Raw genomic sequence first — 26175 nt, 5'->3', positions numbered from 1 at the left:
ATTTATTTATACTTGGATGTTCGGTGAAATTTGTACCATACACAAGCTAAGACTTTAGATTCCCCACAATACTGCTAAAACTAGTAGTTTCCAAGAATTGGTCAGATAAGACCTATTTACTGATTCAAAATCATCCTATCTTGCAGGATTTTGAGAGTTGTGGATGTTTACTTTAATACCTCATGGGCTTTATCTATAATATTCCAGTTTACTCGAATTTTTACAACGACGGCTTTCACACTATCGTCTTTTTTCAAGGTCAATATTATTTTTTCTTTTTTTTTCTTTTTTTTTTTAAATTTATAAATAAATTACGCACTTTTACTCTTGTAATGATTCCTCCGTGTAGCGAGCATTCAGTGAACACTCCCACACCAGATGGCATAAAGTGTTGGGCATCAAAACTCCCCTACGGACCTATGCTCGGATTCATCATTGCAAGCCCGCTGACCTTTGACAATAGGTAGCCCTTTTCGATGTACCTGACTAAATTCACTCTTTTTTTTTTTGAGATAAAAGTGAATTAGATAAGTATGATTCATCAGGACTCAAGGTTGCTATCAAACTTAACAACATAATGTTGAATCTAACCCTTAGAAGTGTAGGCCATGTGTGTTGTGAAATTCCAAAGTAAAAATTATCTTACAACTCGCTAAAAGAACTTTTAATAAAAAGAACTCAAATTGACTTACTCCTGACTAGTCATTGGACTTTTTAGATTTTATATACTTCGTGTGTTTATCATTTCAGCACTAAAACATAGAAATTAGGTTTTTTTTATTTTTTTTTGAGATAAAATTATTTAAAAATATGAAAATGTGAAAAATTTCTTTAAAAATTCGAATCCTATACCCCCCAACCTAGATCAGACATTGTCCTCAATGTTTTTTTTTAATATTATATTATTATAATTTTTTTTTCGTTATTTTATTTTGGACGAAAATATGATGCATATGGAGGATAGAAGCATTGTACCTTAGTTGCATCAGTAATATGAGGACATCTGAAAGAAATGCGACAAGAAAATGTGCAAAAATAACTTATGAAAATTGGGTTGCCTCCCAACAAGCGCTAAGTTTAACGTCTTCAGCCAGACGCAGTGCATCCTTAATTATCCTGATAAATAGAATCCATTAAATCAAGGGATTCAATCAACTGCCCATCTGCAACACACTCAATGTAAGGTTTCAATCTTTGACCATTGACGTTTAGGACATGACCATCACTAATGTTCTAAATTTCTACCGCACCATAAGGAAAAATCTTCCTAACTAAAAAAGGACCATCCCACCTAGAGCGAAGTTTACCAGGGAAGAGACGCAATTTAGAATTGAATAGCTAAACCTTTTGATTAGGCTCGAAAGACTTACGGTTAATGTATTTGTCATGAAAAGCCTTAGTCCTTGCCTTGTATATTTTGGCATTTTCATATGCCTCATTGCGTAACTCTTCAAGCTCATTCAGTTGAAGTTTCCGGTTAGAACCAGCTGCTGCCATATCAAAGTTAAACTTTTTAATGGCCGAAAAAGCTCTATGTTCGAGTTCTACGGGTAAGTGGCAAGCTTTTCCAAAAATCAGTCAATAAGGAGACATGCCAATAGGAGTCTTATAAGCAGTACGATAAGCCCAGAGAGAATTGTTTAATCTTTGAGACCAATCTTTTCTATCAGGGCGTATTGTTTTCTCTAAGATGTGTTTTATCTCCCTATTGGAAACTTCAACTTGCCCGCTTGTTTGGGGATGGTACGGGGTGGCAACTTTGTGGGTGATTGAATATTTACGAACCAAAGCTTCAAAAGACCAGTTGCAGAAATGTGATCCCCCGTCACTAATGATAGCTCGGGGTGTGCCAAAGCGACTAAATATGTTTGTTTATAAAAACTTAACTACAACCTTGTGATCGTTAGTCCTAGTGGCAACAGCTTCTATCCACTTCGAGACATAATCTACCACGACAAGAATGTACTCAAAACCAAAAGAACGCGGGAAGGGACCCATGAAGTCAATACCCCAGACATCAAAAATTTCTATAATTAAAATGGGGTTGAGTGGCATCATATCTCTACGGGTGATTGTATCCATTCGCTGGCATCGCTCACAAGTCCGACAAAAATTGTGAGCATCTTTGAACAATGAGGGCCAATAAAATCCACTTTGTAAGACCTTAGCTGCAGTTTTTCTACCCCCAAAATATCCTCCGCAGGCTTGGGTATGATAAAAATTAAGAATACATTCACATTCAGGCATACATCGACGGATTACTTGATCAGAGCAGTATTTAAACAGATCGGGGTCATCCCATAAGTAGAACCTGACTTGCGAAAAGAACCGATCCTTGTCCTGCTTGGACCAATGATCGGGAATTTGTCCTATGGCAAGATAGTTCACTATGTTGGCAAACCATGGTGTTTTCACTTGTTGTACCTCAAACAATTGTTCATCTGGAAAGGAGTCATGAAGTGGTGAAATGTTATGAGGAGGCTCGAGAAGGATTCTAGACAAATGGTCTGCTACAACATTTGTGGTGCCTTTCTTATCACGAATTTCTAGATTAAATTCCTGTAACAACAGGATCCATCGAATTAGACGAGGCTTGGTGTCCTTCTTTGAAAGGAGGTACCGTAGAGCAGAATGATCAGTGAACATAATAACCTTGGACCCTAAGAGATAGGATCGAAACTTGTTTAGGCAAACACTACAGCTAGTAATTCTTTCTCAGTAGTGGTGTAGTTCAATTGCGCATCTGAAAGTGTCTTACTAGCATAGTAGATGACATGAGATAACTTCTCTAGCCGTTGCCCTAAAACCGCCCCAATGGCATAGTCAGAAGCGTCACACATAAGTTCAAATGGAAGGATCCAATTGGGAGGTTGTATGACAGGTGCTGTAGACAACTTAGATCGGAGTTTTTCAAAGGCCTCTTTACATGCTTCATCAAAGACAAAGGGTGTATCCTTGGCAAGGAGATTGCACAAGGGCCTAGAGATTTTGCTGAAGTCTTTAATGAAGCGATGGTAAAAACCAGCATAGCCAAGAAAAGAACGGATTTGTTTCACAGATTTAGGTGGAGAAAGATTAGAAATAAGATCAACTTTTGCTTTATCTACCTCAATACCCCTTTTGGACACAATGTGTCCCAAGACTATACCCTCTTGAACCATGAAATGGCTCTTTTCCCAACTTAGTATTAGATTGGTCTCCTTACATCTTTTTAGAAATAGTGCTAAATTATTGAGACAATCATCGAATGAGGGGCCAAAAACTGAAAAATCATCCATGAATACTTCCAGAAATTTTTCTACCATGTCAGAAAAAATTGCCATCATGCATCGTTGAAATGTCGCGGGTGCATTGCAGAGTCCAAATGGCATTTTTCTATACGCAAATGTCCCAAATGGACATGTGAAAGTGGTTTTCTCTTGATCGTCAGGGTACACGGCCACTTGGTTATACCCAGAATAACCATCTAAGAAACAGTAGAAACCCTGACCGGCTAGCCTTTCCAATATTTGGTCAATAAAAGGCAAAGAAAAATGGTCCTTCCTAGTCATGGAGTTAAGCTTTCTATAGTCAATGCAAACATGCCAGCTAGTGGTCGTGCGTGTGGGCATCAACTCTCCTTCTGCATTTTCAACCACAGTAATGCCCGACTTCTTTGGTACTACTTGAGTCGGACTCACCCAATTGCTATCAGAGATAGGGTAAATGATTCCGACATCTAGCAACTTTACTACTTCTTTCTTGACCACCTCTTTCATGTTAGGGTTGAGTCTCCTTTGCATTTCACGGGTCGGTTTTGCATCTTCTTCTAGGTGAATGTGATGCATACAAATAGATGGGTCAATCCCCTTGAGATCAGTTACGGACCATCCAATTGCATGTTTGTGTTCTCCAAGTACACTCAAAAGTTGACTCTCCTATTTGTCAGACAGGTCAGCCGCGATGATTACAGGTAGGGTATCTTCGGGTCCTAGAAAAGCATACTTAAGGGTTATCGGAAGTGGCTTTAACTCAAGTTTGGGAGGGGACTCGATGGAGGGGCACTGTGGCGTACTAGAAAGGGTAGGAAGAGGTTCATATCGGATACGCCAAGGATGAGAATTTGTGGGAGACGAATTGTCAAGTAGGACATTAACTTCTTCTATGGCCTTATCTAGATCAAAGTTATCAATGTCAAAATGGGCTAAACATGCTTCTAGAGGGTCGTCTGCCAGAATATAGGGAAGGGCTTCTTCTAAAAGATCGTCCATTTTGTCTATTAGGAAGCACTCTTCCTCTCTTGCAGGTTGGTCAGAGGCATGGAATACATTTAGCTTTACTTTCATGTTTCCAAAAGATATATCCATCACCCCAGTTCTACAGTTAATACATGCATTGGCTGTAGCTAAGAAGGGACGACCAAGAATCATAGGGATCTGTTTCTTGAGATTAGGCATAGGTTCCATATCAAGGACGATGAAATCAACTGAAAAATAAAATTTATCTACCTTGACTAGGACATCTTCAATTGTTCCTCGTGGTATTTTGACAGATCGATCAGCCAATTGCAGGGACACCGAAGTAGGCTTTAGTTCACCTAATCCGAACTTCTCATAGACTGAATAAGGAAGAAGATTAACACTTGCCCCTAAATCTAATAGTGCACGATCAATCGAATTGTCTCCTACCACACAAGAGATGCTAGGTGCACCAGGATCCTTGAACTTAGGAGGGATTTTGTGCTGAAGGATGGAGCTCACTTGTTCAGTTAGGAAGACCTTTTTAGGCACATGTGTCCTAGATTTTCGTTTCTGGGTACAAAGGTCTTTGAGAAATTTGGCATACGATGGAACATGTTTTATGGCATTAAGGAGAGGGAGGTTGATTTTGACTTGTTTGAATACCTCCATTATTTCTTCCAATGAAGTTCCTTTCATGCCAAAGGGAGAAGGTGCTTTCAGACATTGAGGAAAAAGAGCCTTCGGTGTAAAAGGTGTGGTCGATACTGGGTTTGATGGCGACCTAGAGAAGTTTGGGATCTCTTTAGGCATAGTCATACTCCTATCTTCATTTTTCTTATGTACTTTTTCTCCAACCTTATTGTCCACTACGCGTCCGCTTCTTAAGGTAGTCATGGCATTAGCTTGTTCATGGTGAACATCATTCGGGTGAGTCTCTTGAGCCATGTACTGCCCTCTTGGGTTACTCACTGGTTGGCTTGGAAGCTTGCCTTCCTCTCTTTTATTTAGTGCACTCGCTAGCTGCCCTAGCTGGGTTTCTAATTTGGCAATAGACTGGGTATGGGAGTGCAACAATTGTGTATTGGCTTCGAGTCCTTGAAGGGCAGTCAAAACTTTTTGCTCAAAAGCCATATCTCTTTGGGGTGCTGGAGGAGGGACACGTTGAAATTGTGAATAGTGAGTAGGAGGACGGTTTGGATGAACATTCTGGAACGGTTGAAAATTTTGGGAATAAGGCTGGGAGGTATTGGAAGTCTGCTGCTTCCAAGAGAAATTTGGATGGTTGCGCCACCCCGGGTTATAAGTGTTAGAATACGGATCATTACCCGGTCGGGACTGTGCTTGGGCAGCATTTACTTGTTCTTGCACAAATTCGGAAAATTGTGCTGCCGAAGGGCACTTAAAAACAGTATGAGACAGACTACAACAGAGAGCACACACTTGTGCTTGGGGAAAGTTTGGGAGCTGTTCTCTAGATATTAGCTGGTCCAACTTGCGGGATAGTGCATCTACTTTGTCAGATAGACCTATGGACTGGCTAACTTCATATATGGTTCCCTTTCTTTAAGAACTCGGGGGTGCTTGACGAGCAGAGGAGGCATGGTGGAGGGAATTTTCATTGAGATTTTCAAACAACTGCCATGCCTCATGCTCACTCTTAAGCATGAAAGTTCCCCCGCATGCGGCATCGATCATCTGATGGTTTCGTTCAGTCAATCCGTCATAGAAACATTGCACTAGCTGCCATTTAGGTATTTGATGATGCGGGCACTTTCGGAGTAAATCTCTAAATTTTTCCCAAGTTTCATGAAATTCTTCCTCGTCGGATTGGGAGAAGCTCGTGATAGCATGCCTAAATTGGTTTGTTCTTCCTATGGAAAAATATTTCTTTAGAAATTCATGTTGCATTTGAGCCCATGAAAGAATGGAATTGGCTTCTAATGAATGGAGCCACTGTTTAGCTCTGTCCTTAAGGGAGAAAGGAAATAACCTAAGTTTCAGAGCATCATCAGTGAAGTTCTGAATTTTGACAGTAGTGCAGATCTCAAGGAACTCATCCAAATGTTTGTATGGGTCTTCATTGTTAAGTCCATAAAAAGAGGGAAGCATTTGAATGACACTAGATTTAATTTCAAATTGTACAGCAGCAGTGGTATTAGGTAGTCGAATACAAGATAGAGAGGTATAAATGGAAGGAGTAAAGTACTCCTTTAACAGTTTGGGTTGTTCTTCAGCCATCTCGACAGGTGGGGCAGATCCTATGGTTCTATAAGTACGGATTTCGGCTCGAAGGGCCCTAATAGAACGCTCTATTTCAGAATCAAAAGGTACTAATTCAGGAGATCTGGAATGACACCCTAGCATACACTAATACCTTTCTGATTAGTCAAGTACAGTCAAGCATGCACTAAAAGAAAAACACATCAAGTCCTTGTATTTGACCCAAAAATCACTAGACAGCTCCTAACTGGTTTGAAGAGGGCACCTAAGCCTCCAATCCGGTCTAATGAATTGAGTTGACCAGGTAAGCTCCCAGATAAGTGGGGGGGTCACGATGCGTTGCAAAGGTCCCACTTAAAAATCATTTGCCTCGAACAGATGAACTGTCTCCCTTGGGACAAAGCTTGCCTAGACATTAACTGAGCCACAGAGCGAAATTGGTGCAACTTTCGGCGATCTTCGTCCTATTGAGCTCGAATGTCCCTAGGGGCCAACGTCTAATTAATTTTAATTATAGTGATAGCTATGTGACAATTGATTCACCTAATTTGGGCAAGAATCTGGTGATGAAATCCAGTTCTTATCTTGTTGGGGTGATTGCCCTTACTATGTACGGATTAATTGGTGTATGTGTATCAGGCATACATTCACACTTTTACTGAAATTAAAATCAAACAATCACCACAATATTTCAAGCAAACTGGGAATCAATTTAAATAAAAAAGGTTTAGAGGTTACCAAAGGGAATTTTCCCAGCAAATTTTTTTTTTAATTTTTAGGCAAACCTTTACAGCATTCCTTCTCTAGCAGTTCCCTTTTTGATTGTCCCTGTCTTCCTCTTCGATTCCTGATCAAATAATACCCAAAAGAAAAACCAAAAATTAGTAAGAGAGAAGAAAGGGGATAAGGAAAGTAACAAAAATAGAAAATATTTTTATTTTATTTTAGATATATATATATATTATTATTATTATTATTATTTTATTTTTTTTTGAAATTTTTTTTTTATGAAAAGAAAAACAACTATGCTAGCAATCTCCGGCAACAGCGCCAAAAATTGATAGTCAACTTTAAAGACCACGCAATAGCACGTATCTGGTAGAATAGTGATTACGGGTATCGATTCACAGGGATTGGGGTACAGTTGTTTTTCTTAAAAAAAATTAAAAAGAAGAGTTTGTGAAGAAAATTAAACTAAAAAATTTAATAAAAAATGCAATTAAAATGATATCAGTTTGGAGGAACCTAGGGCAAGGAATTGACCACTAACATCGGAACAAGGACTATTTGTATCTTAATCTATTCTTGGATTAACATGCAAATTGGCTACAAGTCTAATAAGCTTTTAAATAAAAAATTCACAAAAGTAATTTGGGAATAATCCATCTTCAGTTGGCATGAAATGTCTACCCTAAACTAATGTGGCAGGACACTGCATCTTTCCTAAGCATGGACTATCTTATATTTACTTAGTGATCATGAAGAACAGTTGTACGAACATCATACTTAAAATCATAAAAATTAAATATGATTCAAAAGAAGATATCTATTAAAAACAATAAGTTCATACAACCTCAAGAATAGAAATAAAAAATAAATACAAATCCCTTATCCTTTTGTTAGGGCTGCATCCAGCCCTAGAGAAGAGCTTAAGCTTCCATGCAGTGGTGGACGGTAGCAGCAGCACAGCAGCAGGCTCCCATTTCTATCATGATCGGCTTCCTCTGCCTCAGCACTTCATTTTTTTCTTTCTTTCGAGAAGGCATTCCCAAAAAGACCCAAACTCTTCTCTCTCCTGTTATTTCATCTTCTTCCGTGGGAACTTCACCTGTGAACCCGAGCTTGCCTTCCTCCCGGTTGGAAAAGGAGGAATGGGAGCAGTCCCCGGTGGGAAAGAAGGAATGCCTTTCGGTGGGGAAGGAGGAACGGAATGGGAGCAGTCCCCCCCGGTGGGGAAGAAGGAATGCCTCCCCTCTCCGGTGAGATCATCCCCAAGAATGAAACCTCCTCCTTTTATAGCTTCACCAATTCTCTCTCTCCTCCATTTCGTGGCTCTTTCGAATGGGAGGATCATCTTGGATGCCGTGAAGCTTGGGAGGATGAAGCCGAGGAAGCTGGAGAGCTGATCCCTTGAATCGCGGATGATTCGAACGGGATGCTGATGATACAGCTGTTGAAGACCGGATTGTTGCAGATGCAGGGGATGCAATCCACCAATGGGCAGCTAGAAGTTTGGTTGAACGAGATGTGAGGAGAGGGCTCCACGCGGACGGGAGGAAGGCTGGCGCATGGACGTTGGAAATCTTATGTGGTTGCTGGATAAGGATGATACTATGTTCTATTTCCGAAAAAGGGGAGGCTGTGAACGGTGGATACGGGATAAAGGCTGGCTATGGAAGTTTGAATCATGGAACATCCGGACGCTGGAGAACGAGAAGACGTTGGAACTGCTAGGATATTCGTGGGAGGATGTGTTGGGTTTCCCAGTGCCCTAGGGCGCAGCGGAAGATACGGGATTATAAAATTTTTCTTATAAAACCCATTATATGAAACCCTAATAAGCCAAGATCACCTTAATAGTATAACCAAATAATGTAGAAAATATAATCTTGGTATAGAAGAATACCTATCACGCTATATCCAATATGTCTGAAGATGTCCTAAGGTGCCTAAATGTTCACCCTCCGATGTTGATCCACACAGAAATGGGTTCAAGACTCTAGCTCCACCAAAACTTGATTCTAATTGTTCAATCCTTCCAAAGGATTTAATTGGCTGATTTTCCTTCATTTTCTTCTTCCTTTCTACCTCTAAAACATCCACTAGCCTTTTTGTCCTAAAGAAGACCCTCTTGTCTTGGGTTAGGACAAAAGAGAGAGGCTTGTAAGAAAGAAGGGATAAGGGAGAGAGAAGGAGAGACTTTTTCTTTGATGATCTTTAGAACCCCAAGGCACCTCCTTATTTATAAGAGATGGAGGGATGCATCATAAAGGGATGCATCCCATCCACACACCTCATCATGATGAGGCATGTGCCAAGAGAGGCATCCCATCATGATGGGGTGCTAAGGAGAAGGGTGTATCAACTTCTTTCTCATGTCTCCCTCTTAAATTCTGATGATCCAAGGGCCCAAATGCAGTGAACCAAAGCCAATGGTCCAGATCTAGGCGCCATCTAATGGTCCAGATCAAGGCATCATCATCCAGGGTGCCATCTAATGGTCCAGAAGCAAGATGCCATCACCGATGGTCCAGATTCAGGCGCTGAGCAACGGTCCAGATCTTTCATCTAGAGAGCCATCCAGTGGTCCAGATTCAGGCGCTGACCAATGGTCCAGATCTTTCATCCAGAGAGCCATCTAGTGGTCTAGATTCAGGCGCTGACCAATGGTCCAGATCCTTCATCCAGGAATCCATCCAATGGTCCAGATGAAGGCGCCAACCAGTGGACCAGATCCTTCATCCAGGGAGCGATCCAATGGTCCAGAAGTGAAGGCCCTACAAACCCAATCCAATTGGGTTTAACCAACTTAAAGGAAATATTAAACCTAATCAAATCAGGTCTAATTAAAGCCAAATGGGTTTCAACTCTTGGCTAACCCATATTAGGTCATGATTTAATCATATTAGATCAACCTAATCTAAGAATCAGATTCAAATTTAATTTAAATCAGGAGCTAGGGTTTGCAACACGTGCTAGCATGTTCATCTTGCAAACATGATCTAATCCAATTAGACCCTTGATCAATTTCCTTGTGTGTGACCCATTGGGTTCCTTATCTTAGCCAGCAGTAGGTGCAGATGCAAGTTGACCTAACCTGATTAGAATACCTCTAATCCAATTTAGGTTCAATTTAGTGCTAAACCTGACTTAGCAATCAGAACCTTTCTGATGCTTTGATCTAATCAAACTCTTTGATCCGATCAACCCACAAGACAAGATTGACGTCTAGCAACGTATCATGTCTACCCGGAAGATGAGGAATGTATTGGACAAATCCAAACATACCCTTCAGTGGCAAGTTGCCGTGCAATTCAATCCCTCAGTCATACTACATCCTGAATAAGTGCATGAGTATGGATTAATATCAAACTCAATCACTTATTCATGTCTCTCTCAATCTTTTATATGATAATTCAAATAATGAAACATTAAAAACTCTTTCTAATATTCATTTTGCTTTGATCAAAGGTGATGACCCAAAGATTGATTTAAAGATTGATTTTGATGATCACAAAACCTTGAAGTATAAATACTAATGTTTGTATTGCAAGGAGAAAGAATTTATTTTGCAAGGAACATAGCAAGATTGGAAGAATACAAGAAGGCCTCCAAAGCTCTCAAGAAAAGTTGGAAGAAAGCTACAATTTATGGCCCAAGCTTCAAGTTTAAAGAATTCAAGTTGGAGGAGCAAATTTAAAGAAAAATTCAAAAGAATAGTCCTCGAGTCGACTCCGTGAAGTTTAGAGTCGACTCTGGCACTCTAGAGTCTCAAGAAACAGTGCTCGAGTCAACTCCGATACTCTACGAGTCGACTCCGACTGAGAACAAACAAAAAGACAGAGAGTTGATTTTCAGCGCTACAGTGATCTCGAGTCGACTCCAACTTCAGTGCTACAGTGCGGAGTCGACTCCCAGCTACAGTGCCGGCAGACTACTATTCACGAGTCGACTCTTATTTCAGCCGAGTCGACTCCTGCTTCAGCCGAGTCGACTCCTGCTTCAGCCGAGTCGACTCTAGCACGCTGGGAGGCATAACGGCTAGTTTTTTCTTGACTCCAACGGCTCTATTTTTGTCTCTAACGGCTAGATTTTTGTTTCCACGCCATCTAAAGCTATAAAATCAAGAGGAGAGCTAGGGGAGAAGGTGTGGAAGTGGGAGAGAACATTTAGGGAAGAGATTTCAAAGAGATTACAAGAAAAATCTTCCATAAGCACAAAAGGGCCATTCAAAGTAAAATAGAGAGAAGAAGAGCATCCAAGTGAATCCCAAAGCTTCCTCTCCATCCGTGTGCTGCCTCGGTGGATCCTCTACTTCGTGCCAAATCAGAAGAGGGTCAAGTAAAGAAGAAGCCGAGTTCCTTCATCTTCAAAATTCGTTTGAGAGCTTCTCTTTACTCCATTTGTTTATATTTGCTATATTTGCTTAGTTAAGAAGCTTGTATTTGCTTTAAATTCTTTGTCTAATATCTTGTAACTTGATTCAATCAAGGGATTGAATCAAGGGGTTAAGGTTTGTTGGTGAGCCAAAGGAAAAACCAACGGTGTTAAGGTTTGTTGGTGAGCCAAAGGGAAAACCAACGTTGTAAGGTTGTGGTTGGTGAGCCTTTGGAAAACCAACTGGGTTGGATTGTGAGCCCGTGAAAACAATCGGTAGGTTCTAGTCAGTGAGCCTGTGAAAACCGACCGAGTTCGTTGTGATCTCGCAAAACAACAAGTTGGGTTGTGAGCTTGTAAAACAACCGGCTGTAATCTAAGGGATTATAGTGAAATTCTCAAGAAGTCTTGGGGAGTGGATGTAGGTGTTGGGATGCACCGAACCACTATACTTTTGTTGTGTTTGTGATGCTCTTTGTTGTCTGACTTCCTCACTCACTTACTTACTTAGATACTATGCTTCCTTAACTCTTCTCCGTGCATCCTTTAGTTGCAAGCATATTCAATTTACTTAATCAAGTCTCATTCAATTGAATTGCATACTTGGGCAAACTTAGACTAATCTTTTATTGAGTCCGCTGCTTAATAGTTGATTAGATTAGAATCATACTCTTGCTAAGTTTAAATTCCACTAAGCATCCATACAACTTAGCTTAATTAACTCTAAAAGATTAGAAGTAGTTGAAAAGTTTTTAAAAGACCCAATTCACCCCCCCCTCTTGGGTTGTCACCTTGGGCAACAAAAGGCTTCTTGAATCATCATAAGATTAGAGTAAGTAGGATGTTACCTTCTCTTACTAGAAGTGACTGATTCCTTGTTGACCTACTCACAACCTTCGTACAAAATCCACCATATCCAGAATACCCCGTACACAACGCAATGTCGTGAATGAGGGTAAACCAAAATATAGGTTCAAGTGCACAAGATACCATGGTGATCTCAGGTCCAAGGATCAGTTGCACAACTCCCACTATGAGAACCATCTTTTGACAATTAAGTAAGAATCCATAAGATGTTCTCATGGCTGGTCATTTCAGTGAACTCATTCCTCTAATGAGCACCCACATCTTTGTATTAGTGTCTCACACAAGTGATTGTGAGATCAATCACCCTCTACATTGAGCATACATAAGATGTGCCAGTCTTTCCAGTAATATTGATCCCCGACTCAATATACCAATTTGACTGGAAATATTCTAAATTAGGATTTTAGAATTTTAGGACTCACTCGTATGATGTCATCATAACCCTAAAACCAATGTCCTAATTTATAGGGTTCATCATCCAATAATAAAACAAATAAGCAGCAAATGATGAAACACAATGCCTTTATTGATATATATCGAGTGTCAAAGTACATGATTTGGAGGATTACAAAGAGAAACCCATCAAATGATTGGCTTATAGGGCATCTACTCTTTCAATCTCCCACTTGCACTAAAACCAATCGCCCTTATATTTTAACCCCAAACAATCGAGGTGACGATTGAATTGCTGCTGTGGTAGAGCTTTAGTAAATGGGTCTGCTATATTGTTCTTTGTGTCTACTCGTTCAATCTTGACATCTTGTCTTTCGATTATCTCTCGAACAAGGGGGAAGCATCTCAAAATGTGCTTGGATCTATGATGAGACCTTGATTCCTTAGCCTGTGCAACAGCTCCAGTGTTATCGCAATAAACTGGGACTGGTCCGGCAATCTCAGGAACTACACCCAGCTCTGTGATGAACTTCTTTATCCAGACTACTTCCTTAGCAGCTTCACTAACAGCTATGTATTCTGCCTCAATAGTTGAGTCAGCTACAGTTTGCTGTTTGGAACTTTTCCAACTCACAGCTCCACCATTCAAAGTGAAGATATATCCAGAGATTGTCTTGCTATCATCTGGATCAGATTGAAAGCTAGAATCTGAATAGCCTTCTAGTTTCAATTCTGATCCTCCATAAATCAGAAAAACATCTCTAGTCCTTCTCAAGTATTTGAGAATGCTTTTCACAGTTTTCCAATGATCCTCCTCGGGATCTGCCTGAAATCTACTTACCATACCCAAGGCATAAGCTACATCAGGCCTGGTACATAACATAGCATACATGATCGACCCTACTGCCGAAGCATAGGGAATAGAACTCATTCTATTCCTCTCTTCAGATGTCTTAGGAGACATCTGCCTAGAGAGTTGTATGCCATGTCCTATGGGTAAGAAACCTTTCTTACTTCCATCCATGCTGAACCTCTTCAGCACATTATCTATGTACCTAGACTGGGACAAACCTAGCATCCTTTTAGATCTATCTCTATAGATCCTTATACCAAGTATATAAGATGCTTCACCCAAGTCTTTCATGGAAAATTTCTTTGTAGCCAAATCTTGACCAATTGCATCATTGGAACATCATTTCCAATGCCCAATATATCATCCACATATAATATCAAGAAGATAATAGCACTCCCACTAGTCTTCTTGTACACACAAGGTTCATCTATATTTTTAATGAAGCCAAACTCTTTGACTATCATGTCAAAATGGATGTTCCAACTCCTAGATGCCTGCTTTAATCCATAAATGGATTTCTTTATGATAGTCAACTTTAAAGACCACGCAATAGCACGTATCTGGTAGGATAGTGATTACGGGTATCGATCCACAGAAATTGGGGTATAGTTCTTTTTCTTTAAAAAAAATATTTAAAAGGAAAAGTTTGTGAAGAAAATTAAACTAGAAATTTAATAAGAAATGCAATTAAAATGATATCAGTTTGGGAGAACCTAGGGCAAGAAATTCACCACTAACATCGGAACAAAGGTTATTTGTATTTTAATTTATTCTTGGATTAACATGCAAATTGGCTACAAGCCTAAAAAGCATTCGAATAAAATTTCACAAAAGTAATTTAGGCATAATCCATCTTCAGTTGGCATGCAATGTCTACCCTAAACTAATGCGGTAGCACACCACATCTTCCTTAAGCATGGACTATCTTATATTTACCTAGTGATCATGAAGAACAGTTGTACGAACATCATACTTAAAATCACAGAAATTAAATATGATTCAAAAGAAGATATCCATTAAAAACAATAAGTTCATACAACCCCAAGAATATAAAATAAAATATAAAACCCGTGTCTCTTTGTTTGGGCTGCATCCAGCCCTGGAGAAGAGCTCAGGCTTCCATGCAGTGATAGACGGCAGCAGCGGCACAGCAACGGGCTTCCATCATGATCGGCTTCCTCTGCCTCAGCACTTCAATTTTTTTTATATGGGAAGTGTTTCCCGAAATGCCCAAACTATTCTCCCTCCTTTTATTTCTTCTTCTTCCCGTGGGATTTGGCCTGGGAGAGATGTGGAACCAAACCCAAGCTTCATCTGATCAACCCGGCTCCCTTCGGTGGGGGAAGAATTGGAGCGGCCCCCGGTGGGGGAAGAGGGAATGCCCCCCGGTGGGGAAGGAGGAATAGCCTTCTTGGTTCATGCCTGGGCCTTTTATAGGCTGCAACTCCTCTCTCTCTCTCTTCTCCTGTTTCTTCACGGATAAGGATGGAAGCGGATGGATGGGGCTGATCCTGATGCGAAGAAAATATGTGGGGTTAGCTTGGGAGGTTGCCTGTGAAGCTCGGAAGAGATGGCTTTGTTCGTTAGATGCATAATGATCCGTGGGAGAAGGGATGAACTCGGAACAGGGGAGGATATGGTTCACGAACGGGATGCTGGGAATTTGAAGAAGATAAAGATGCTTGAAACAGGGAATGATTCATGGGATTCGGTCAAAAACTTGATGCAAAAATAAAATTGTTCTCCCAAGTGCAGGAGAATCGCACAAGTAGTAAATTCTCGGGAGTCCGAGGTCGAATCCTCAGGGAACGAAATGTATATGAGATTATTTAATATAATTTTAGATTAATTAATTCAATAAATTTGTGGATTAAAATTATGTTTTGATTTTCAAAAATTAAAATCGGAGAACAATATAGCAATAAACAAAGTTTAATAAAATAAAGATGGTAGGGATCTGGAATCCCCCTTGACGATATTGCACCCAAGAAATAAACTCTATGGTTCTTGATTAAAAATGAATGGTAGGATAGATCTAATCATGGTATATGTTTCATGAACATATGAACTCAATTTCTAAGCATTCGTCGTGCTTTCTACGTCTACGACGAATCAAATACTAAAGCAATCCATATATCAATAATCATAATCCATTTAAGAACTATCTACGAAATAACTATGCATGGATCAAAAACATATCAGTAAATATGATTCATTGAAGGCAAAAGTTTAGAGTTTACTTCAAAGAGCAATACATCAAAGGTTCCTCCATCTCCCTCCTAAGAAATCAGCCACCCATTTTAAAAATTAGTCCCCCTTTCATTTTCCCCTTTTCCTTTCTTTCTTTTTTTCTTTTCGGAAACAGGGGAGGCCCTATTTCCCTTTCTCTTTTTTTTTTTCTTTTGACAGAGGGCCCTCCTCTGTTTCTTCTTTTCTTCCGAATGAGGGATACCTCCTCCCAGCCGAGAGAGCCCTCCTTTTAAAATGCGATGAGTCCCTGATCTCCCGGAATACGTGGAGATGCCGAGTATCCCGGACGCGAGAAGCTCGGACGTGGATGGATCGCGATCTTCGCGGGATGCACGCGGACGCTGGGAGCTTCGCGGGTGGATCGTTGGAGATTCGAGAGGAGCTGGGATGCGTGGACTGCTGAGAACTGGGAGAACCTGGGACGCATATGCTGAGATCACGGACGCGGGATGTCTGGGAGAGGCTGGATCGCGGTGGATTTTTGCACGCGGACGGCCGGGACTTTGCTGGGATGCGGGATCTTCGAACGCGGATGGCTGCAGGATGTTGGGAGGTTGGGTAGCGAACGGATGAGCTTGAGATGGAGCTGGGACACGGAGACTGCGAGGAAGACGGAAGGCTAGGAGCTGATGTGGCTGGAACTCCGAAGAAGCTGGAACGGAAGCTGGTTCGGACGCGGAGGATCGCAGATGCTGAGATGCGTGGGAGAACTGGGATGTATGCTCTGACTTGCGGGAGAAGCGGAAGGAAGCTGAGATCTGGGACTCCTGCGGGATCTGGTGAAGGCTGAAAATCGTGGTGGATGCTGGGAGCTGATCACACGCGCTGGGACGCGGCGGAATCGCCACGGACGGCCGGATGTTGGACTCGGGACGCTGAATGCTTCGTGGACGCACGAGAGAAACACTTGATTGCAGGTTCCAAGAGCTGGGAGAAAGGCTGATCGCGGCATGATTTGATCACGGATCCTGAGACGCGGACGGGTCTTGAGAGGGCTGATGTGGCTCACGGATGCGGACGTGGAAATGCTCGAGATGCATTGTGGATGGCTGAATCTGGGCTCTGTTCTGCAGTTAGGAAGATGCATTCTTTTAAGATGAATTTATATAAAATAATGATAAAAATTATAATAAGTGCTAAGGATAAAATATTTAATCAGGCAAATGTTAACACCTATGATTTATCATTATTTTGCTAGCATTAGGCTAAGTTAATGGGTATTTAGATCGTACTTTTGTGCTCTCATCACACCCCCCAACTAGCTTATTGCTAGTCTCTAGCAATTTCAGAGTAAACAATAATATGAGAGTACAAAAAGTGTTGGTTGATCTTTTGATATTTTATTAGAACTAATTGCATAAAATTAAGATAAATACTCACTTTCGTAGGAATCACGATTGCACTTAGCACGTGCAATAAGCCGTTAAACCCCTAGGTTACCCTAGTGGACGAGTGTTGTCTCGTGAGGGTTTTCAGGGATGTTACCCACAAACATCATGAATTATATGACATGATATTCTAATAAAAATATGAAATAAATCCTAAGCTAATACACATGTAATTAATTGATATATATTTTCAAGCATGGCAACTGTCAAAGCAAGGAATATAAAAGTGTAGTGTGCATCAAATCATATGACTTTCTCAGAGTACTAATACCTCCACCACAACAGAGCACCGCCTGAGTTTTAGGTGCACTACTCAAGTCCACAAATATTTTCTACACTTTATTAGAACCTGATCCATCAAATTTTTAGAATATCACTTGTTGTCTAAATTTGTCAAGAATGGTTCGCATATAAAGAAAGAGCTATCAATCTCAACTAAACAACCCGGGTACATAGAGGTCCAATACAATGGAGTCAAACCAGCCATTACCACATGTCACTAGGTTCAGCCTAACCAACTCATTCATGCTTATTTTTATTTCATTTTTTTTTTCTTTCAATACACATGACAACTACAGCTATCCAACCCCATTAGGCTCTAGTAAGGTCCATGTAGCGAGCTTTCAGTCAATGACCCCCGATCCAGTTGGCTCAAGACATTAGGTGAAACACCCCTCGGACTTAATTACTCGAACCAGACTACGCCACGAGGCCAGACTTGTCATCATAAGTATTTTTTTTTTTTGAATAATAATTATGCAAGAAAAGAAATGGTAGACTGAACCATATAAATATTTTTATTATATATGTGACTGCATCGTGACTATAGGTCAACCAAAGTCGGATCATAAGGCACCTAAGTAATCTAGTCGGGATATTCAACCTCTATCTTTATGTGAAAACTAAATCCTGAACCTTATGGTACGAACAAGGATACTCATACTTCTTTTATGGATAAGGCTAACAAAAATGCAGTTAACAAATATGAATTCCTGAGGCCTTCCTATTGTCATTAAGTACACATGTGGGGATCTAATAATAGGTCTCTGATCAATCATAGTATGCATGTGTTCCTTGCCTTAATAGTTGCACAAACTCAATATGAAAATACATGTGCATTTGCTCAGAAAAGAAAGCAATAGAATAAATCAAATGCAAAAACAAGTTTTTTATTTTATTTTATTTTATTTTATTTTATTTTTTTTTGGATCAAAATTTCCCTCCCCCCAACTTAAACATTGCATTGTCCTCAATGTAAAAAAAAATGCAAGAAAACTATATATGAGAGACAATAGAGAAAATAATAGAGAGAAGAAGAATACCTTGAGCTGTTGATTTTCAAAAAAAAAAGACCTACAAAATAAGAAGAAAACTAGAAATAAAAGAAAAAATTTAATTCTAACTAATATACACGTACCTTGGCCGTCATGCTCAGTCATAAGAAGGCTCCTCCAAGGGAAAGGAGTCCTCTTCATCTGTAAAATTCTCAAGAAAATGTTTTAATCTTTGTCCATTTACCTTAAAAATTGTGCCATCCTGTGGATTTTCAATTTCAACTATCCCGTGTGGAAAAACAGTTTTTACAATGAAAGGACCTGTCCATCTTGATCGTAACTTTCCAGAAAACAGATGTAAGCGGGAGTCATAACAAAGAACTTTTTGTGCAGGTTCAAAAGATTTTCTTAGAATTGATTTATCATGCCTAATTTTCATTCGTTCTTTACAAAGTCTAGCATTGTCATACGCATCCCGACGAATTTCATTCAATTCACTTAATTGTAATTTTCTAGCGAAACCAGCATTTGACAGTTCAAAGTTTAATTGTCTAATGGCCCAATACGATTTATGCTCTATTTCAACAGGTAGATGACATGCTTTTTCATAAACTAGCCGATACGGGGACAAACCAAGAATAGTTTTATAAGCAGTACGGTAAGCCCACAATGCGTCAGAAAGTTTTAAAGACCAGTCTTTGCGTGATGGATTCACCGTTTTCTCTAAAATTCGTTTAATCTCCCGATTAGCTAACTCAACTTGGCCACTAGTCTGCGAGTGATAAGGAGTTGCAATTCTATGAGTGATACCGTACTTTCGTAACAGGATCTCAAAAGGTTTGTTACAGAAATGTTTTCCCCCATCACTAATTATAACCTTGGGCATTCCAAACCGTGAAAAGATATTTTCTTTAAGAAATTTCAAAACAGGTTTGTGATCATTAGTTCTACAGGCAACAGCTTCTACCCATTTTGACACATACTCAACACCAACTAAAATATACTCATATCCAAAAGACAGTGGAAATGGGCCCATAAAATCCATGCCCCACATGTCAAAAATTTCAATAGCAGTAATGGGCTGAAGAGGCATCATTTGCCTACGAGTTAGACTTCCAATACGTTGACATGGGTCACATGTCCTACAGAACTCGTGGGCATCTTTAAATAGTGTAGGCCAATAAAAACCACATTGTAACACCTTAGCTGCTGTTTTCTTAGATGCAAAGTGTCCTCCGCAAGCACTGGCATGACAAAAAGAGAGTACACTTTGAATCTATGATCCGGTATGCATCTTCTAAAGATTTGATCATTGCAATACTTGAACAAATAGGGGGCATCATAATAATAACTCCTTACTTCACGCAAGAAATTATTCTTATCATTCGATCCCCAATGCTCCGGCATCCGGTTCGTGACAAGAAAGTTTACAATATCAGCATACCACGGCATAGTAGAAAGTGCAAACAATTGTTCTTCAGGGAACGAGTCCTTGATGGGCAACTGTGGCACCAAATCATGAACAACTAGCCGTGATAGATGGTCAGCAACCACATTCTCTACTCTCTTTTTATCTTTGATAGTGATGTCAAATTCCTGGAGTAGAAGTATCCATCGTATTAAGCGTGGTTTGGCATCTTTCTTATCCAATAAATATTTTAGCGCTGCATGATCTGTAAAGATAACAATAGGAGCACCAAGGATATAAGAGCGAAATTTGTCTAATGCAAATACTACCGCAAGCAATTCCTTCTCGGTGGTGGTGTAATTCATTTGAGCATCATTTAAGGTTTTGCTTGCATAGTAGATGACATATGGCTTATTATTGTCCTAGGACAGCTCCTATCGCATAGTCACTAGCATCGCACATGATCTCAAAAGGTAATGACCAATCAGGTGGTCGCACGATGGGTGCAGTGCTAAGCATAGCCTTCAATTTTTCGAATGCCTCTTGACATGTTTCGGTCCAATCGAACGGTGTATCAAGGGATAAGAGGTTACATAATGGTCGAGCTATGACACTAAAGTCCTTGATGAACCTCCTATAAAATCCCGCGTGACCCAAAAATGATCTAACATCTCTAACCGTCTTGGGTGCAGGTAGCTTGGCGATTAAGTCAATCTTAGCTCTATCAACTTCCATGCCCTTCGATGAAACAATATGTCCTAGGACAATTCCCTTTGGCACCATGAAGTGGCATTTCTCCCAATTCAGTATCAGATTCTTTTCTATACACCGAGCTAAGACAGTTTGTAAATATAACAAACAATCATCAAAAGAATCGCCAAAAATAGGAAATCATCCATAAACACTTCTAAAAATTTCTCATTCATGTCTTCAAAAATACTGAGCATGCATCTTTGGAATGTTGCAGGTGCATTACACAACCCGAATGACATCCGACAGAAAGCGAATGTGCCAAAAGGACAAGTGAAGGTAGTCTTCTCTTGATCTTCTAGTGAAATCTCGATTTGGTAGTATCCAGAATAGCCATCGAGAAAACAATAGAAATTGTGTCCTGCAACTCTTTCTAAAACTTGGTCTAGAAAGGGTAGGGGAAAGTGATCTTTCCTAGTGACCAAATTCAATTTTCGGTAGTCAACATACATGCACCAACTCGTCGGAACACGAGTTGGAACTAGTTCACCCTGCTCATTTTTGACTACCGTCAGACCTGACTTCTTAGGAACGACTTGAGTAGGACTTACCCATTTACTGTCGGAAATTGGGTAAATAATACCCACGTCAAGCAACTTGAGGACTTCTGCTTTAACCACATCTCTCATCGTAGGATTCAACCTGCGTTGCATTTGCCTTGTGGTTTTGGCATTGTCCTCCAAATATATCCTGTGCGTGCAAATTAAAGGGCTAATCCCCTTCAAGTCGGCAATAGACCACCCTAAAGCTCCTTTATGATTCTTTAGAACACCAAGTAATTTTCTTTCTTGGGCATGATCCAGATCAGATGAGATGATTATAGGAAATGTGTCCTCGGGTCCAAGAAAGGCATACTTGAGTTCCTTCGGTAAAGGTTTCAACTCGAGCTTAGGTGTTTGTTCATGGGATGGTACTATCTTTGCTTTTAGAGGTGGCAACTGTTCAAATTCCTCTATTCTTGGTCTCCACCCATTGACCATCATGACATCCGAGTTATCTAAAATAGGTGGGACCATATCATCAGCAGTACCTTCAGAACACCAATCTATCAAACCATTGTCGGTCAATTCAGTAAATGTTTCTTTTAACAAATATTCTTCCGCAATGGTTTCAACCCATTCAACTTCTTTACTTTCTTCATGATCACTGGGTTGTTTGCCTATACTAAAGACATTCAGTTCCAAAGTCATATTGCCAAAAGAAAGCTTCATGATACCATTCCTACAATTGATCAATGCATTAGAAGTTGCAAGGAATGGACGTCCTAAGATGACTGGAATCTGAGATGGTGAATTGGAAGCCGGATGTGTGTCCAGTACGATAAAGTCGACAGGAAAATAGAACTTGTCTACTTGGACCAACACATCTTCGATAATCCCTCGAGGGACCTTCACTGACCGGTCAGCTAATTGTAAGGTCACAGTTGTTGGCTTCAACTCACCCAAACCGAGTTGCTCATATACCGTATATGGCAACAAATTCACACTTGCTCCTAAATCTAACAATGCTCGCTCAATCCTAAAATTGCCAATGATGCACGAGATAGTTGGGCAACCTGGATCCTTATATTTAGGGAGAATGTTATGCTGTAAAATTGCACTTACATTTTCAGCCAAAAATGCTTTCTTCTTGACATTTAAACGACGCTTGACAGTGCACAAATCTTTTAAAAATTTTGCATAGGAAGACACTTGTTTAATTGCATCAAGAAGAGGTACATTGATTTTTACTTGCTTAAAAAGCTCAAGAATTTCAGAGTTTGGTTCAAGCTTTTGCAAGGGCTTTAATCTTTGTGGAAATGGTGCAGGAAAAGGACATTCAATTTTTTCAGTAGATATTGGTGTTTCAGTTTCTTCATTATCCTTTTCTTTTGTCTTGGGAGGGTCAGAATCAGGTATGACTTGTGTTTGTTCTGGGACTGGTCGGTCAATAACCTTTCCACTTCGCAAAGTTATTATACTCTTTGCTTGTTCTTTATGCGAAGTTGAAGATGATGCATTGCTACCGCCATAGATTTGAGGATTAGGTTGTGGTTGAGCTGGTAGCTTACCTTTCTCTTGAGCACTTAAAGCAGTGGTCAGCGTTGTCAGTTGATTTCTTAATTCATCATTGATTTTAGCTTGACCTTGCATGAAAGATTGCAAAGTTTCTTCGAGACTGGATTTTTGAGGGGGTGCGTGTGCATAATGAGGCTGCGGAGGTGGAGGAGTTGGGTTATATACTTGTTGAGGTTGGTCATTCCTCCACCTGAAATTTGGATGGTTCTTCCATCCAGGGTTATAAGTACCCGAAAAAGGATTATTAAAAGATTTTTGATATGTATTCATAACATTGGCCTGATCATGCAAGACTTCCTTGAATGCGGGTATTGTGGGGCAATCAGTGGTGAGATGACCGGGCATCTCACAAATCCTACAACACTCGCTGTTATGTTCTAAGGTCTTGACGGGTTCAATCTTCTAAGTTCAATTTCCTCTACCTTCCTAGTAAGGGCTGCCATTTTAGCCTGAATATCATCCTGAGTACTAAGGTTGTAAAGGCCCCCGTGTCCAATGCTAGTAGGCTTAGCCAAAGGTTTATTCACTCTATCCCCTGTATCCTATAATTGTGCAGTCTCTGCGAGAGAGTCTAAATAGTCTCATGCCTCATCGGGTTGCTTTTCTAAAAATAGACCATTGCATATAGTCTCTATAAATTGTTTTAACTGTGGAGACAACCCTTCGTAAAAGAAACTAATGGTTCTCCATGTTTCAAACCCATGATGAGGACAAGAGAGAAGCAAATCTTTAAATCTCTCCCAGCATTCATAAAATGTTTCATGGTCTTTTTGTTGGAAGTTACTAATGTGCCTTTTCAAAAAGTTAGTCCTTTGTGTGGGAAAGAATTTTTTCAAGAATTCTCTTTGCATATCCTGCCATGTTCCTAGCGATCTAGGTCTCAAGGAGTTCAGCCATGTTTTGGCTTTATCCTTTAAGGAAAAAGGAAACAAGGTCAATTTAAGGACATCTTCCGATACATTTGGCACTCTAAACATGATACTAATTTCCTCAAAATCCTTAAGGTGAAGATAAGGGTTCTCGGATTCCATTCCATGATACTTTGGCAGCAATTGAATTACCCCTGGTTTGATTTCAAAGTGTCCAACATTTTCAGGAATAATCATGCATGAAGGTTGACTAGTCCTAGTAGGGTGTAAATATTGTCGAAGTGTCATAACTGGAGGTCTACCTTCATCACCATGGTGACTTCCTACATCATCAGGAAAATTTGCCATCTCAAAAGGTGTGAGATACTGCGAAGGAATTTCAAGGATGTGTCCTAAGGGATGATCTAAAGTTGTACGACTTAATCGACCGGTGTCGTCCCTATTCCACCCTAGCATACAAAGTTTCAGAGTTTATTTATTTTATTCTTTTAATGATCACCCTTGATCTTTTCTTAAAGTTCTTATCAATTTTCAACTAGCAACAAGGGTTAATGAGATATGATAATAATAAAATTCTGATTCTAAAAAAAAATTTAAACACAGAAAATTCACAACAGACAGCAGCAAGGTTTCAGATTAATATAATGGTCATAAAAGTATCAGAATGTCAATCAGAACGTTCAGATGAAAGAAACACAGGTCCTGCACCCGACGACCAAATTTGAATCCAATCAGACGGTGAATTACTCAGATATCAGAGTTTGATGCAGACTGTGCAGGGAATAAAATAACAGCAATAAAGATTCAATTTTTTTTTTTTCAAAAGAAAAATACTAACAAATCAACTAAAAATTAACTCTAAAAATATACTAATAAATCAGCCGTTCCCCGGCAACGGCGCCAAAAACTTGATGCAAAAATAAAATTGTTCTCCCAAGTGCAGGAGAATCGCACAAGTAGTAAATTCTCGGGAGTCCGAGGTCGAATCCTCAGGGAACGAAATGTATATGAGATTATTTAATATAATTTTAGATTAATTAATTCAATAAATTTGTGGATTAAAATTATGTTTTGATTTTTAGAAATTAAAATTGGAGAACAATATAGCAATAAACAAAGTTTAATAAAATAAAGATGGTAGGGATCTGGAATTCACCTTGACGATATTGCACCCAAGAAATAAACTCTATGGTTCTTGATTAAAAATGAATGGTAGGATAGATCTAATCATGGTATATGTTTCATGAACATATGAACTCAATTTCTAAGCATTCGTCGTGCTTTCTACGTCTACGACGAATCAAATACTAAAGCAATCCATATATCAATAATCATAATCCATTTAAGAACTATCTACGAAATAACTATGCATGGATCAAAAACATATCAGTAAATATGATTCATTGAAGGCAAAAGTTTAGAGTTTACTTCAAAGAGCAATACATCAAAGGTTCCTCCATCTCCCTCCTAAGAAATCAGCCACCCATTTTAAAAATTAGTCCCCCTTTCATTTTCCCCTTTTCCTTTCTTTCTTTTTTTCTTTTCGGAAACAGGGGAGGCCCTGTTTCCCTTTCTCTTTTTTTTTCTTTTGACAGAGGGCCCTCCTCTGTTTCTTCTTTTCTTCCGAATGAGGGATACCTCCTCCCAGCCGAGAGAGCCCTCCTTTTAAAATGCGATGAGTCCCTGATCTCCCGGAATACGTGGAGATGCCGAGTATCCCGGACGCGAGAAGCTCGGCGTGGATGGATCGCGATCTTCGCGGGATGCACGCGGACGCTGGGAGCTTCGCGGGTGGATCGTTGGAGATTCGAGAGGAGCTGGGATGCATGGACTGCTGAGAACTGGGAGAACCTGGGACGCATACGCTGAGATCACGGACGCGGGATGTCTGGGAGAGGCTGGATCGTGGTGGATTTTTGCACGTGGACGGCCGGGACTTTGCTGGGATGCGGGATCTTCGAATGCGGACGGCTGCAAGATGTTGGGAGGTTGGGTAGCGAACGGATGAGCTTGAGATGGAGCTGGGACACGGAGACTGCGAGGAAGACGGAAGGCTGGGAGCTGATGTGGCTGGAACTCCGAAGAAGCTGGAACGGAAGCTGGTTCGGACGCGGAGGATCGCAGATGCTGAGATGCGTGGGAGAACTGGGATGTATGCTCTGACTTGCGGGAGAAGCGGAAGGAAGCTGAGATCTGGGACTCCTGCGGGATCTGGTGAAGGCTGAAAATCGTGGTGGATGCTGGGAGCTGATCACACGCGCTGGGACGCGGCGGAATCGCCACGGACGGCCGGATGTTGGACTCGGGACGCTGAATGCTTCGTGGACGCACGAGAGAAACACTTGATTGCAGGTTCCAAGAGCTGGGAGAAAGGCTGATCGCGGCATGATTTGATCACGGATCCTGAGACGCGGACGGGTCTTGAGAGGGCTGATGTGGCTCACGGATGCGGACGTGGAAATGCTCGAGATGCATTGTGGATGGCTGAATCTGGGCTCTGTTCTGCAGTTAGGAAGATGCATTCTTTTA

The 26175-nt window shown here is 40.4% G+C and overlaps 1 pseudogene; it reads left to right on the top strand.

The window, feature by feature from the left end:
* Window positions 1-23473: 23473 nt before the first annotated feature.
* LOC120109780 (small nucleolar RNA R71) lies at window positions 23474-23571 on the top strand (annotated as a pseudogene).
* Window positions 23572-26175: the final 2604 nt, after the last annotated feature.

Source organism: Phoenix dactylifera, chromosome 3 (assembly GCF_051530095.1).
Source record: "Phoenix dactylifera cultivar Ajwa chromosome 3, Ajwa_hap1_PhDact_Kaust_v1.1, whole genome shotgun sequence".
In the NCBI taxonomy this organism is placed as follows: domain Eukaryota; kingdom Viridiplantae; phylum Streptophyta; class Magnoliopsida; order Arecales; family Arecaceae; genus Phoenix; species Phoenix dactylifera.
Note: the sequence above shows the minus strand (reverse complement) of the source record. Positions and strands in the feature narration are given on the sequence as shown.